The sequence below is a fragment of the Schistocerca gregaria genome, chromosome 1, assembly GCF_023897955.1.
Source record: "Schistocerca gregaria isolate iqSchGreg1 chromosome 1, iqSchGreg1.2, whole genome shotgun sequence".
NCBI lineage: Eukaryota > Metazoa > Arthropoda > Insecta > Orthoptera > Acrididae > Schistocerca > Schistocerca gregaria.
Window position 1 is genome coordinate 172,486,160 of NC_064920.1, and position 14,564 is coordinate 172,500,723.

Below are 14,564 nucleotides of genomic sequence, written 5' to 3' on the forward strand. Positions count from 1 at the left end.
AAAACAGAGCAAGCATGAAACAAGGAAGAAAGTGTGTGAAAACAGCAAAATAGAAACAGTGAACGCTCCAAGCGTAAGAAGTTCAACACAGAGCAGTGAGGAAGAGCCTCGGCGTCGTAGTTAACCACTTTAACAGACTGTGAGGCAAAATTTTCAGCCCTTATAATGAAAAATCTCATACATGCCCTCAAATTACCAGCTAGTCAATCGGACTTACCAAAGGCGTACTTGCGTACCTTGACAGAAAAATAGAGATGATAGAAGGATGCCAGCATATATAATTCGGTGCCTTGGAATCTGCAACATATATTTTAGAGAAGACTCAAAATGTAAGAATGTATACGACAAAGAAAATAATCGGAACTATTGGTAAAAAATTCCACATCCCACAGCAAACCAGATGAAACACAATGATTTAAACAGGAAAATGGTCAAATTCCGCAGGCAAAGTCGTAAGTTCAAGGTTGCGCTCAACAGCTTAAAAGTTAATAAATGATTTGTCCCCGACAGCTTCACGACGCCACAGAATAAAACTATAGTCATCCGTAGTACCAGTAATGTGGAAGATTGACGCTGCCATACACCGAACAGTAGGTTGCTCCAGAATTACTGGTTCACGAAAAAGGATAAAGTTTAAATCAGCAAGTTTCCTGTCAACGAAATAAACACCAAGAAAGTAATGTATATGGACGTAAAATCGTTTCCACAAACAAGTTAACAACACTCCTTTCGTTCATACATTGTTTTATAAACTACATCTTTAACGAGGGAGGAGAGCCTATAAATGACCTGAAACAACGCCTGAAGAACGAAAAAACAAGGAATCATGAATAGTAAATGGAAAAGAGAAAAGTTCTTACCATTTATACATCTAATATCTCTTGGCCATTACGTATGTCAATTCCTTCTGTACTTCACAATACAGCGGTTCCGACGTTTTCCTTGCGCTTCGTCGACTGGAGGGAGGCAACAGATCATCGAAATCCCTAACATGCAGTTTCTTATTCACCAAAATTAGTGCCTTAGCAAATGAGAATAATCTGTACGTAAGTTGAGTTAGGACATTTATTATTGTTCTACCCTCTGCAACAATAAACAAGGAAGGGGAACACAGGGACTCTATTGTAAACAAAATTCTCTTAATGACTCTTGCAGGCCTCTGTGTGTGGCGACGAACTCACATGGGAAACTCCCCATAACACCACCCCATCGCATCGCATTTAGTGGGAATAGGGTGCAGTGGATAGCCTACCAACTGAAAACAGAGCAAGCATGAAAACAGGAAGAAAGACACAGGAAAATAATTTCGTGCACTCTTTCCTGAAGGTGAAATATCCTTTATATAGCTGGCATTTTATTCAGGCTCTAATGGTCTCAACCGACTTTGTTTCAAATCCATCAGTATACAAAGGTCTTAGGTTGATCCGTTGTCAGTCGAAGGATCTTTTATCTACCACCTTTCACTTCCTTCAGCTCTGGAAATGTTTGTTAATGTGAGAAATGCAGAGTTGCTCCGTGGTTCGGAACCAACGTTAAACTGTACGTCCTCTTATAACAAGTTATTTCACAGGCCGCAGGAAGGAAAAGGCATTCCCCCATATTGAGGAACACTTGTTTTCAAAACAATCTTCAGGAAGACGGCAGATTTATCCTTCCACTATAAACATTTAGCCATTAGTTTTCTGTGTATCGAGAGGCGATTATTTCAGGGGAGTCAATGAATTTAATATCAAATAAATATATTTAATATGATAAAGAAGGGAGATGATTGCAAATGCCGGTGAACATTCTCGTCGTTTGGTTCTGTACAGGGCCCCTTTACTTTAGTTTTGTGGAGGATCGTGTACGAGCGATCCACAGCAACAGTTTTTCTGTATAAATCTAATGCCAGTGATCATTCTCGTTATTTGAATCAGAACAACCCCACTTTATTGGTATTTTGTAGAGGTTCAAGTACGAACGATACACATCAGTATCTCATGATAGGTTTTATTTACATCTTACACGTGGAGTTTAAACTTGATGCTAGTCCCTATTTTATACTTGATGCTAACAATCCACTTCAGGATATGATGTTTCTCACAAGCTCTTCCGTTAATATCCATGCGTTCTTTCCATGTAAACTGTTTGTCTAAGGTAACTACAAGGCCTTTATTGATTTATCATACGGCGCTGACCTAATTAGAGTCTGTACCTACTACGATGTTAATAGTGCGAATTTTCACTTTCCGTTCTTATTGTTGTGCACGCTTCGTTAAGTATCATTAACTGCTATTGGTTATTTACAGGTCTTTCTGTTATAACTGATTTCCTGACGCTTTTATCATAAATAAATTACGACTTCTTTAATGTTCCGCGTTTTTATCTTTACTTGCAACAATGTGTGCTTATGAGTGTAGCCTGCCGTTGTGGAACCGCGCGACCGCTACGGTCGCAGGTTCGAATCCTGCCTCGGGAATGGATGTTTGTGATGTCCTTAGGTTACTTAGGTGTAAGTAGTTCTAAGTTCTAGGCAACTGATGACCTCAGATGTTAAATCCCATAGTGCTCAGAGCCATTTAAGTGCGTAAATTTACAAGCTGTGTTTCCCATGTAGAAAGGAAAAGATGCAAGCACTATCCCAGTGTTCAGAATGAATTTGATTTCTCCGTAGTATTCATGCTAAATTAGCTTCTAGTCGTTTGCTTGCCCTTCGTATTCCTTGGTTAAAAATGTTGCTCAAATGCACTCTCTGGATATCGGAATGTACAAGAATGGAACCGAATTTTGATTAACATCTTTGGCGTTACTATTTACAGTCTGAAGTTCAGAGATAGGTTTAGCCGCGTAGTCCATAAGTAAGTAAATTACAGATTTTATTCTTATTTGATACGTAGTATATTTCGAAAATTTTCCACAGAATGCTTTTCCATTTTTTATTGGGATTTTGAAAGGAAACGTTAAAAATTCATGCGAATTGCAGTGTAGCTGCAACATGGACCCTGTGTACAAGAAAAGAATATTTGAAGGGCACAAAATGTAAATTTTCCATACCGGTACATCAGCAATTGCCATTACGTCTTGAAAGCGTATAAGTTTGATGATTACGACATCTTCCCAGAAAACTCTTACTTCTCTAACTAAGTTCGTATCATTTTCGAGAAAAACATTGAAGAATGCGAAGAATAAATCCAAGAATAAAGACATGTAACAGGAAATTCTTTGGGAGGGGTCTGAATATTACCAACAAAGATCAACCAGTGTGTTATGTAATTAGCTGTTCAGTTGATTATATTGGACTCACAGGAAATGCAGAGCGGAGGTGTTGTACAAAATTTGAGATACGAAAGAAGTGATCGTATTAAATTTTAGATACAGGTATAACTGTTTATATGTCCCGTGTATTACTTGCGTTTATTAGGTTAGTAGTTTGAGTCGTATTAATAGCATCCATTGTGTTTTTATTTCCGATAGCAACCAGCACTTACTACCTTCCCAAATTTGTCAGCACTATCAAGCCGTTCTGCTAAATCTGAAATAGTGCGTCATTATAAAATATTATGTTATTATTGTGGTCTGCACTGGAAGACTGCTTTGATGCAGTTCTCCATGTTAGCTTATTCTCTTCGTCTCTGCATACCTACCGCAACATCCATCCATTTGAATCACCTAACTGTACTAAAGTATTGGTATATCTCCACAATCTTTACCCCTCCCTAACCTCTACACACACACACACACACTTCTTTAATGACTCAGTATATGTCATAACAATTAATTCCTCCTTTTAGACCAGTTGTGTCTTAAATTTCTATTTTTCACAGTTCGATTGAGTACCACCTCCTTTGTTATTCGATGTACACACCTTCTACCAACCTTCAGCATTCTTCTATAGCACCGCATTTCAAAAGCATTTATTCTGTTCTTTTCTTAACTGCTTACCGTTCACGTTACACTTCCGGATAAGGTTACACTTTGAACAAATACCTTGAGGAAAGACCTAAGACTTAAATTTATGTTAGATATTAACAAATTCCTCTCTTGCAAAAAGGTTTCTTGCTAGACAGCTTTTTATATCGTTTATTTGGAAAAAAAAATGTCATTTGGAAATGTCTGTCAGCAGGAGGAACAGCCTTCAGTTTTATTTGAGGTACTTTATATCTGAAAATACTAAATCGACAGATTACAAATTGCAGAGGCTACAGAAGACAAAATTAACTCGATCGATATATGTTGAGTCATACAGTGGACGAAGCCAAGGGTATTTTCATATGAATGAAATCATTTATGACGATAAGTTCACAAACAATTAAAACTTTAGTTAGTTTGTCTGAGATTGTCTTTATTCTTTCTAGAGTGTATTGGTTTGGTTATTCTTTTTGAAGATAAAAGTGACAGTTCTTATACAAGCATCTACATCTATATCTACGTGATTACTCTGCTATTCACAGTAAAGTAGCTGGCAGAGGGTTCTTTTATGAAAGCTTCAATATCGTCAAAAATGACGACGAAGAACGCGAAACGAAAGAAAAGCTTAGAAACACGAATGTACAATTCCTATAAAAATTAAACGGTTACACTACTGCCTTCATTTTTGATAGAAAACTCAGTCACAGTACAATGTAATTCGTTGACACTGACCTCATAAAACAACAGCATTATCAATTAGGCGGTATACAGAGGAAAGTTTTATACGAGTCGTCGACGGAAACAATGTGGCGACGATAACGTCATTTTGTTGGCGATATTTTCAGAGGGGCTAAGCTACAGGTCAGTCCGTCGCCACAACTACTTCTTTTTAGTATCACATTCATTGATATCGCCATATAAGAAGCAAACTGATACCATCCAACCTAACCTACGTCTCGGTGTAAATCATAGATCAATCTTTCACCACACCCAGTTTTTTTTTTTTTCACATTCGTTGGCTTCGCCAACTAACAAAACTGAGAATATATGCACGAAAATCTGACATGAGAGCAGCCATTAACATTATGTCACTGGCTGACGATTCGTACCGAAACATCGTCTTCACGCAATTAGGCGTGGGTGCAGTTCAACAGCCATGTTCTAACATTACATTTTCCTTGCGGCCTGCAATTGAACACCGTCACTGGCTAACCATTATTCTTTATAAGTTGCTATAAGGTCATTCATTTCTGTTTGGTTTTAACGTCATCATCTCTATCCCTCAGATTTTGTTACCCCACTAACACCTCTTCGAGGGAGCTCCAGTGATCAATACATAGAGTTTCTATCACAGCAAGAAAATCGTCCCCATTTTAAAAGGTGCAATGTATGCTGATTTCCTACGTAATGTTCTACCGATGTTACTACAAGATGTTTCATTGCATGACAGAATGGCGATGTACTTCCAACATGATGGAAATCCGGCATATAGCTCGCGACGGTTGAAAGAAAAAATGGTACAAATGGCTCTGAGCACTATGGGACTTAACGTCTATGGTCATCAGTCCCCTAGAACTTAGAACTACCTAAACCTAACTAACCTAAGGACAGCGTGCGGTTAAAGCGGTATTGAATAGCATATTTCATAACAGGTGGATTGGTCGTCGAAGCACAATACCATTGCCCGCACGTTCCCCAGATCTGACGTCCCCTTCTTTCTGTGGGGAAAGTTGGACATCTGCTATCGTGATCCACTGACGACGCCTGACAGCATGCATCAGCACGTTGTCAATGCAAGTGCGAACATTACGGAAAGCGAACTACTCGCTGTTGAGAGGAATGTCGTTACACGTATTGCCAAAAGCATTGAGGTTGATGGACATCGTTTTGAGCATTTACTGCATTAATGTGGTATTTACAGGTAATCACGCTGTAACAACATGCGTTCTCAGAATTGATAAGTTCATATATCACATTGGAACAACCGAAATAAAATGTTCAAACGTACCTACGTTCTGTATTTTAATTTAAAAAAACCTGTTACCAACTGTTCGACTTAAATTGTGAGCCATATGCTTGTGACTATTACATCGTCATCTATCACAAAGCGAAATAAGTGGTCCAACTAAAACATTCATATTTCTTTACGTACTATACGAATATGTAATAAAAAATGGGGGTTCCTATTTAAAAAAACGCAGTTGATATCCGTTTGACCAATGGCAGCGCCATCCAGCGGGCCAACCATAGCGCCATCTGGTTTCCCTCTTCAAGCTAGACAAATTTCGTTGTTTGTAGTTTTTACGTCTGACGCTTACTTCGTGAGAATTGCTCGTTTATTTCTGAACTGTACACGCTTCTGAGAGTAAGGTTAGGTAAGAGCTTCAGAGCAAAAGTTAAATTGCTGTGAGTGTAACGTTTAATAATTGGAAATATTATCTTGTATCTTACAATTGTTGGCTATTTTTGTAAATAACAAGCGTTTGCAGGGCGTGGTTAGGCAGAAACAGAAGTGTTTTGCTCATATGTCCGTGAGTGAAATGAGTTGTAATGATACTTATAATTTTATTTTTTTCGAATGTGACATCAGTGAGGAGTTGCGAAAATACTAAATCAGTTGTGTATAGTTGCGGGCCCGGTATACCGCTTGCAAGTTATCTAATAAATTACCATTTTTTCGTTTACTGTTTTCTTTTTTTGGGGGGGGGGGGCGGGGAGGGAGGGGTTTCCTATTATCGGTACCTTTGATTGAGATATATAGGTTTACCGTACATTGCGATTATCCTTGTGCGGTTGTTTTTATAATTTCATGTGCTTTTGTTTGGAATAATTCGTGTGTGCTATCATTTGGTTTTTTCGTTGCTTTGAGGAAGTGTGTCTGTCGTCGTTGGAGCTATATAAGTTAAGCGAAAATGGTTCAAATGGCTCTAAGCACCATGGGACTTAACATCTGAGGTCATCAGTCCCCTAGATTTAGAACTTCTTAAACCTAAATAACCGAAGGACACCACACACATTCATGCCCGAGACAGGATTCGAACCTGCGATCGTAGCAATCCACAGCATCCGGCTAAGCGAAATACTCGATTGTAATTTCTTGTTTACTGCATGTTTTGCTTATTCTGGAGGAATTGTGTGTGTATTACCTTTCGATTATGTGTTTCCTTTGCGGTGGAGATGTCGTTGTCTTCGTGTGAGCTACATAGCTTCAGCGTATGTTGAGGTACTATTCGTGTCGTTTTCGTACATTTTCGTTCGGTTTCGTGTTTAGGAATTTGTTTTTCTTGTTTCTCGACGATATGAATCTTACGTGGCTCTGTGGTCGGTATCGCTTTCATCCTTTGAGCGAAAGGAAAAAATTCGATTCCAATTATGCCATTTTTGTGTTTTGTTATTGTCGACAAATTAGTGCATCTAATTTCTCGCTTATCTTGTCTTGTTGTGAGGGGAGTGTCTGGTATCGGTATCTTAGTTTAAGCTATGTAGGTCCAGAGAATTGTTTGATTCCAGTTCTGCATTTTCTGTGTTTTATGGTTCTGTTTATTCCAGACTAACTGCGCCCCGCAGTGTTTTCGCGTTAAAACAGCTACCTATAAACGTAACCCGTTTATGTGTTTAAACAAGTGTTATATTAGCCCATGTCCTCCGTCCGCCTCTGTCTAATTCCTCCTCCCCTTCTCTCTGCTCATTTTCTCCTGTCTCTCTCTCCCTCTCTGTCCATCTTCTCTTCCCCCTCTCCCTCGCCCCCCTCTCCCCATCTTTGGTCACCTCCTTCTCTCCCCTCTCGGTCTTTCCGTCTCCCCCTTTGCCTCTGCACTATACCACTTCCACCCCAATAGGAGGATTAGTACTTCGTTCTAGATCGTAACTAAAGTTTGTACAAAGTTTGGTTGAAATCCTTCCAGGAATTTAGGATGAGCTTTTGACCCGAGGCTTTCTCCGTGTAGGCACATGTCCAATACATTTCACATGTATTTGCACAAATATTTCACCTGAAAAAAAAGTAAGCGATAAACTGTTTCCCTGTCATCATTTTGTGCGTTTGCCAGCGAGGAAACGTATTGGAAAGCTTTGAAATTTTGTGAAAAGTTTGTTGCAAGTAGTTGAGTGTTCTCATTTTGAAATGCTGGAAGAATAAAGTATGGGTATTCGTGTGTTGGGACTACACTTCTTTTGACCCCTAATCTTTTGATCGGTAGGTGTAGCAAGGTAGCCTGAGTGTTAATTCAGATTCATTGCTAGAGTCAGCCAAATGAGGTGTATGTACTGACAAATAAATGTTACAATTTCAGACAAACTGGATGATTTATTGAAGAGAAAGAACTTCACAGACTGGCCAAGTCAACAATGTTTCGGTCCACCTCTGGCCCTTATTCAAACAGTTGTTCGTCTTGGTATTGATTGATGGAGTTGCTGAACTGGGGAGAGATTCGGCGACCTTGCTGGCTAAGGTACTTTGACAGGCAGGAAGACAAGCAGTAGAAACTCTCGCTGTGTGCAGGCCCAGGACGGCTTGCCATAAAGGACAACAAAACGGGGCGTAGAATATCGTCGACGTTCCGTTGTGCTGTAAGGGTCCCGTGGATGACAACCGAAGGGCTTCTGCTATGTAAAGAAATTGCATCCCAGATCATTACTCCCGGTTGTCGGGCCGTATGGAGGGCGACAGCCAGATTGGTATTCTACTGCCGTACGTGAAATCTCGAGACACATCTTCCCTGGTCGTTGGGGCTCTACTCGAAGCGGGGTTCATCACTGAAGAGAATTCTACTCTTGTCAACGAGATTCCAGACCGCAGACGTGCATGGAGACACTCCGGACAGCAGGTTCCTTTTCGATCATCACAAGCGACACCTTTAGAAAACAGCGTTATGTCGACGATATTATACGTGTCTTTTTGTTGCCCTTCATTGCAAACCATTCTGGCCTTGCATTTCAATAAGCTAACGCCCCCCCCCCCACACACACACACACACCGAGAATTTCTACTGCTTGTCTTCGTGATTGTCAAATCCTACCTTCGCCAGGAAGGTCGCCGGATCTCTCCCCAGCTGAGAACATTTAGAGCATTATGGGTAATGCTCTTTAACTAGCACGAGATTTTGACGATCTAATGCGCCAATTGGACAGAGTTTGGTACCGATATCCCTCAGGAGAACGTCCTGCAACTTTGGAAATCAATGTCATTCCAAATAGCTACTTGCATGAGAACCAGACGCGTTATTGACTTGCTAAAAAAAATGGCTCTGACCGCTTTGGGACTTAACATCTGATGTCAGCAGTCCCCTTGACTTACAACTACTTAAACCTAACTAACCTAAGGAAATCACACACATCCATGCCCGAGGCAGGATTCGAACCTGCGATCGTAGCAGCAGCGCGCTTTCGGACTGAAGCGCCTAGATCCGCTCGGTCACAACGGCCGGCTATTGACTTGCTCAATCTGTGAAGTTCTTTCTCTTGAATAAATCGTCAAATTATTCCGAAACTGTGATCATTTGTTCGTGTGTGCTTGTACATCACATGTATTGATACCCGTCCCATTCCCTCGTGGTGCATCGTTTTCTGTCGCGGTGTATATAAGATGAAATGACGTGTCCTATCTTTCTAAGTCTTAGCTGCTCTGGAATGATCTTATCATTACTAACTTTTATAAATCTTTACCAACCCAACCGCCCCCCCCCCCCCCCCCCCGCGGTTGTCCCGTTAATTTCCTGTTCATTGAAGTACTTTGCGTGTTTTTACGTTACTGTATGAAATAATGGTCTATCTTGTCGTCTTTGTCTTGAAAATGTAAGCAGCTTGCTATTAAATGTTATCTGTGGTTGTCTTAATAACTAAGGTAAACAATCGTCTTCACGCATATTATGACATCAGTGCTTAAAGCAGGCGGGTGGATTCGGACCTTACTGTGTTCCAGAAAATGAGTCTATTTGGTCAATCGCTAGCAGAATACTCAGTGTTTCTGATTTTATAAAAGAATGCGCAGCAGTAGACCTTTGCAAATAATAATGACGAAGTTATCTACAGCAGTCGAATAACCTATAACTTGCACCACAAATATTGCGGAAATGGAAAGTGCTATTGATGTGTGGTTTTTAGAGAATGGATTGTTAGTCAAGGGCTCGTGTTGTTCTCCAATAAACAGATTTTAATAATACTTAGAAAGTGTACTTTTTGTGCAAACATACACTTTTTAAATGACACAATACCCATGAACATGAATAGATTAAAAGTCTGGGAAATTAGAATGTCAGTGGTGTTTGTTCCAGGATTCTAGAGCGAGTCATTTATTAGATATGGTGTTATGAAAGTTTCGACACCGACAGTCGTTTGTGCCATTCAACACCCGTAGATGCTAGGTGAAATGTAATGTCTGCTTTCGGTTGCTTGTGTATTCCTTGACTCGTTAGCTAGTTGGTGCATGGCAGTCCAAACAGCATGTTGTGAGTGGGCTGTGGGATTTACCAATGCAGAAAAAGCCTATATGATCATGGTGTATGGAGAGTCTAGAAAAAATGCAGCTCGTTCTTGTATCGTGTATACGGCAATATACGTCAACAGAAGTCAACCATCTTGGCAATTCTTTATCTACTTCTTCAACCAGTTACGTGAAAGTGGTAGTGTAACACCCAGACAATGTAACAGAAGGAGGCAACTGACAGCAGAAGAGGGGACAATTAATTGTTCTTGCTGCTATGCAATCGCACGAGCTAGTGGCATGAGTCTGACAAATGTCCTAAGCGATCTCCATCGACATAGGTTTCATCTCCATCACATTTCTCTCAATGAAGAGCTGCATGGGAACGTTGATGAGAATCGTGTTAACTTACATACGTGGGCATTAAGAGAGGCTATTCCAGATGCATCATGGAGCTTGTTTAGAGGTGAAGCCACATTTACCAATCATGGCCTTACTAAAGTGCTCAAAAATGCACTGTTGTTCAATTGATAATCCCTGTTGACTGAGTCAGGTGGAACGTCAGCGTCCATGGAGTGTAACCGTGTGGTGTGCGTTAGTTAACCATCAGCTCATAGGCCAATTTTTCTTAGAACACTGAACGCGCACAAGCATCACAGCCTCCTAACAGATCGTCTTCCACGGATTCTAGACGTTCCTCCGCAGATTAAGAGGACGCGTTCCCGTGTCCTCTATATCTCTTTTTTTTACGCAACCTTCCCTTCTACAATAACCTATGAAACCTTTCCTTAGGATTTATATCTCTTGCTTAATAATAACAAATGAAATCTTCCCTTTGAAATTCTCTTTCTCAATCTTCGCATACAAATTTAATTGGTGCTTATTAAAAGTGATTTTCTGATTATTTCGACGAAACATAGAACGTGTCGTCGTCGTGGCCCTCGGTCGTTATCTGCAATAACCCAAACTGTTCTTACTTTTTTTACTGTTACTGGATCGCCATAGGACTGCTACATCGAACTGCGACATGAATATGCTTACTCTGGTTTACTATATTCTATTAACTGCTGGTGGGCTGTCCTAATAAGTGGCCGTATTTATTACCAAAGCTGACGTTATTCTTTAGTAGCAAAGCTGACGTTATTCTTTAATTAATTTGACTGAAGTTACGTAATTCATAGTTACACTTTTTCTTGAGAACAATAAAATTTTTGCAAAGTTTTACGTTGATGGTTTTTGGGATGGATTATAATCAGTAATGCAACATTGCTGGCAAAAATTAATTATATTGTAAAAACGCTTCAAATATTTATTGTTGGCAATGAAATGATTTTACAAACGTTCAAATGGGACTTACTTTTTATCATAATATTACAACTAGCATTGCGTGCACATAGGTTCAGTAGTCTTGAGTTTCTCAAAAAAAATAATTCAGTAATATTAGTTCCTCTTATGATAATAGTTAACTGATATCTCTGTACATCCGATTATAATCTCTTATAAATCATAGCTGGTGGTTGGCAGCCACACCGCTCCTCTCAACCTCTCGCTTCAGACCTGCTACCGACTTGCTTCACTTCACGCTTACTGCTGACTTCCTACGAACGCTAAGGTGCGGTCTCTCCTGCCAGCAATGCTTTCTGGTACAGACAATCCATGAAAACATTACAAAATGTATCAATGCGCGGTCTTTCCTGCTCTTTTCTTAGAATGTATTCATACGCGGTCTCCCCCGCCCTTTCTAAAATTATATCAGTTTGCGGTCTCTCTTGCTAACAATACTTTGGTGCAGACATTCCCTGCTACCACAATTATTTCCAACATGACAAATATTAATTATTCCTACTTAATCCTATTAATAAAATATAAACATCTTTCATAAGTTGTGGTTTGACAACAGACAAGAGAAGTACACACGTCTTACAACCTGTAGTACCAATATTATGGGTGTCCCGTCCATAGTGCTCAAAGTACTCCAACAAGTCTTCACTAATTAATTATAAATCGTTGGCTTGGACGCGGAGGACCTGTACCGTAGTCGGCCCGTTCCCCGGATTTCACGCCTGTATTTTTCTTTCCGTGGTGAAAGTTGAAACACGCTGTTTACAAGGATATACCAACTGCACTCGATGTTATGCAAAAACGTATTACTGCAGCCTGCTCGGACATTTCCGCTACAATGCTGGCACATGTGCAGCAGTCGTTCCTTACCGGACTAGAAGCATGTATTGCCGCTGCAAGTGCTAGTTTTGAACACGGCGTGTCATGGCCATTTGTTTCGTTACTGGTCAGAATCCACAAAAACAGAGGATGCACTTGCGTTCTTCTTTACCACAAGTATTGCGCAAGTGTCGATGTGGAATCTTTCCAAATGTATCTCGACCGTAAAAGATCTGGGCTGGAATACTGCAACAAACCCCCCTGATATTCTAGTTTATCCTACTTCTAGCCCGTTAACGTCAATAGGCATTGTTACATTTAAAGAAGTGTATGTCTGCACAAAAAATACACTTTCTGAGTATTATTGTAATATGTTCGTTGACTAACAATATGAGCCCCTGACTACCAGTTCATTTTTTGAAAACCGCACGTCAATAGCACTTTCCATTTTCGCAATATTCGCGGTACAAGTTGTAGGTGATACACCCTATGCATGTGTTCTCGTGTCGATGTTATGATGAATTATTGCATCGGTGCTTCTGTGAGTCAGGAATAAGATATTAACGGAGGTCTGACGACCAGCTATAAGTAGTCAGGCGATTGGGATGGGATCAAATGTAGGTGGCAACTTGATGCATCTGGAGTGGAGATGGAGCACATGGCAGGACCATGTGGGAGCAGACAACGGTATCTAGCTGGGAGAAGGTCAAATGGGATTTGTTTTGGGAGTGTGTGGCTGTGACATTTAGGTGAAATAGTATGATTTCATGAAAAGAATGATATTTTGGAGGACGTTTGTGACAGTACAGATTATATTTTCTGTGATAGAGACAGGATGTAAGAAAATTTTAGGATAGTTTACTATGTGCATGATGCAAATAGCGAAGTCACTGAGGTTTTATGAGAGAGGATTTTGCTTTGAACTTGTATGAATGTGGTGAGTGGGATAAGTTAACAAGCGTTGTATTATGGGGTGTGTTCGAGGTTAGGGGACTGTTTTAGAAGGTGACTTGATTTACAGTGGAGATAGGCTGGCGAGATATAGGGTTTTGGGTTTGGATGATCATTGTACATAAGGCATTTTTTGACAAAAACATACTTGATCTTAGGACTGGGGAAGTTCTTCACGATGACTACGCTGGTGAAGGGATATTCTAACTATTCAGAGGCACTTTAAATAGGAAACCCAGTACCAATCGACAGCTATCTGATGTTTCTGCTGCTGTAATTGTTGTTTACTTTGCTAGCAGTTGTAAAAACTGTGCGCCGGCCGCTGTGGCCAAGTGGTTCTAGGCACTTCAGTCTGGAACCGCGCTGCTGCTACGGCCGCAGGTTCGAATCCTACCTCGGTCATGGATGTGTTTGATGTCCTTAGGTTAGTTAGTTTAAAAAAATAGTTTTAAGTCTGGAGAACTGATGACCGATGTTAAGTCCCATAGTGCTTAGAGCCATTGGAACAATTTTTTATAGAAACTGTGGCACAGAGAAAGAGTAGCCCTAATGAATACATCTTAACAGAATGCGTAGGACAGAATATCAGGAGTAAGTAATTAAGACTGAAGAGGGATGACGTACGAATAGACTCAGCAGTTTCTTGAGTGGCTGCAGAAATTAGTGAGTGAATACTTGTCAGATGATGTGAATGGATGAAAGCTGGTGCCAGCACGCTTCATCGATAACGAAATCAGCGGACGGTACTTCTAGGCTAAGCTCCAACAGCAGCGAAGTTAGCAGTGCTCTATTATATCGTTAAACAACGTAAGTCTTTGTTAAAAGTGGACTGCACTTCTAAACTTAGCTCCAACCTTTTTTGTGATATCGAAGTAGCAAAAATTCTGATATTGGCCAGAACAAAATCAACTGTGAAATCTGTGTTAGTGCGCGACACAGTCAAAAAAATACGCGATGCTTTTTCAAAGGTCCGTTATTTAGGAATAGTTACAGACGACAGTGATCACAAAGCCGAAAAATATTTTCGTTAATTCATCCGCTTTTTTAAGCTTAAGAAAAGTGTCTTAGTTTCTGCTTCCCAAGTCACGTCCAATTTTTATCAGTTTAAGACAAATGTCAGACAGAAATTATGGCAACCACATCC

The 14,564-nt window shown here is 40.2% G+C and overlaps 1 protein-coding gene across 1 annotated transcript in view; it reads left to right on the forward strand.

Annotated features, from left to right (window-relative positions):
* Positions 1-2,775: 2,775 nt before the first annotated feature.
* The window catches only part of LOC126285049 (protamine-like), a 43,598-nt gene continuing 31,809 nt past the window's right edge, over positions 2,776-14,564 (forward strand). Inside the window, exon 1 of the mRNA XM_049984372.1 lies at positions 2,776-2,837. The gene's annotated coding sequence lies outside the window, so the exon portion shown is untranslated. The remainder of the gene's footprint in view (positions 2,838-14,564) is intronic.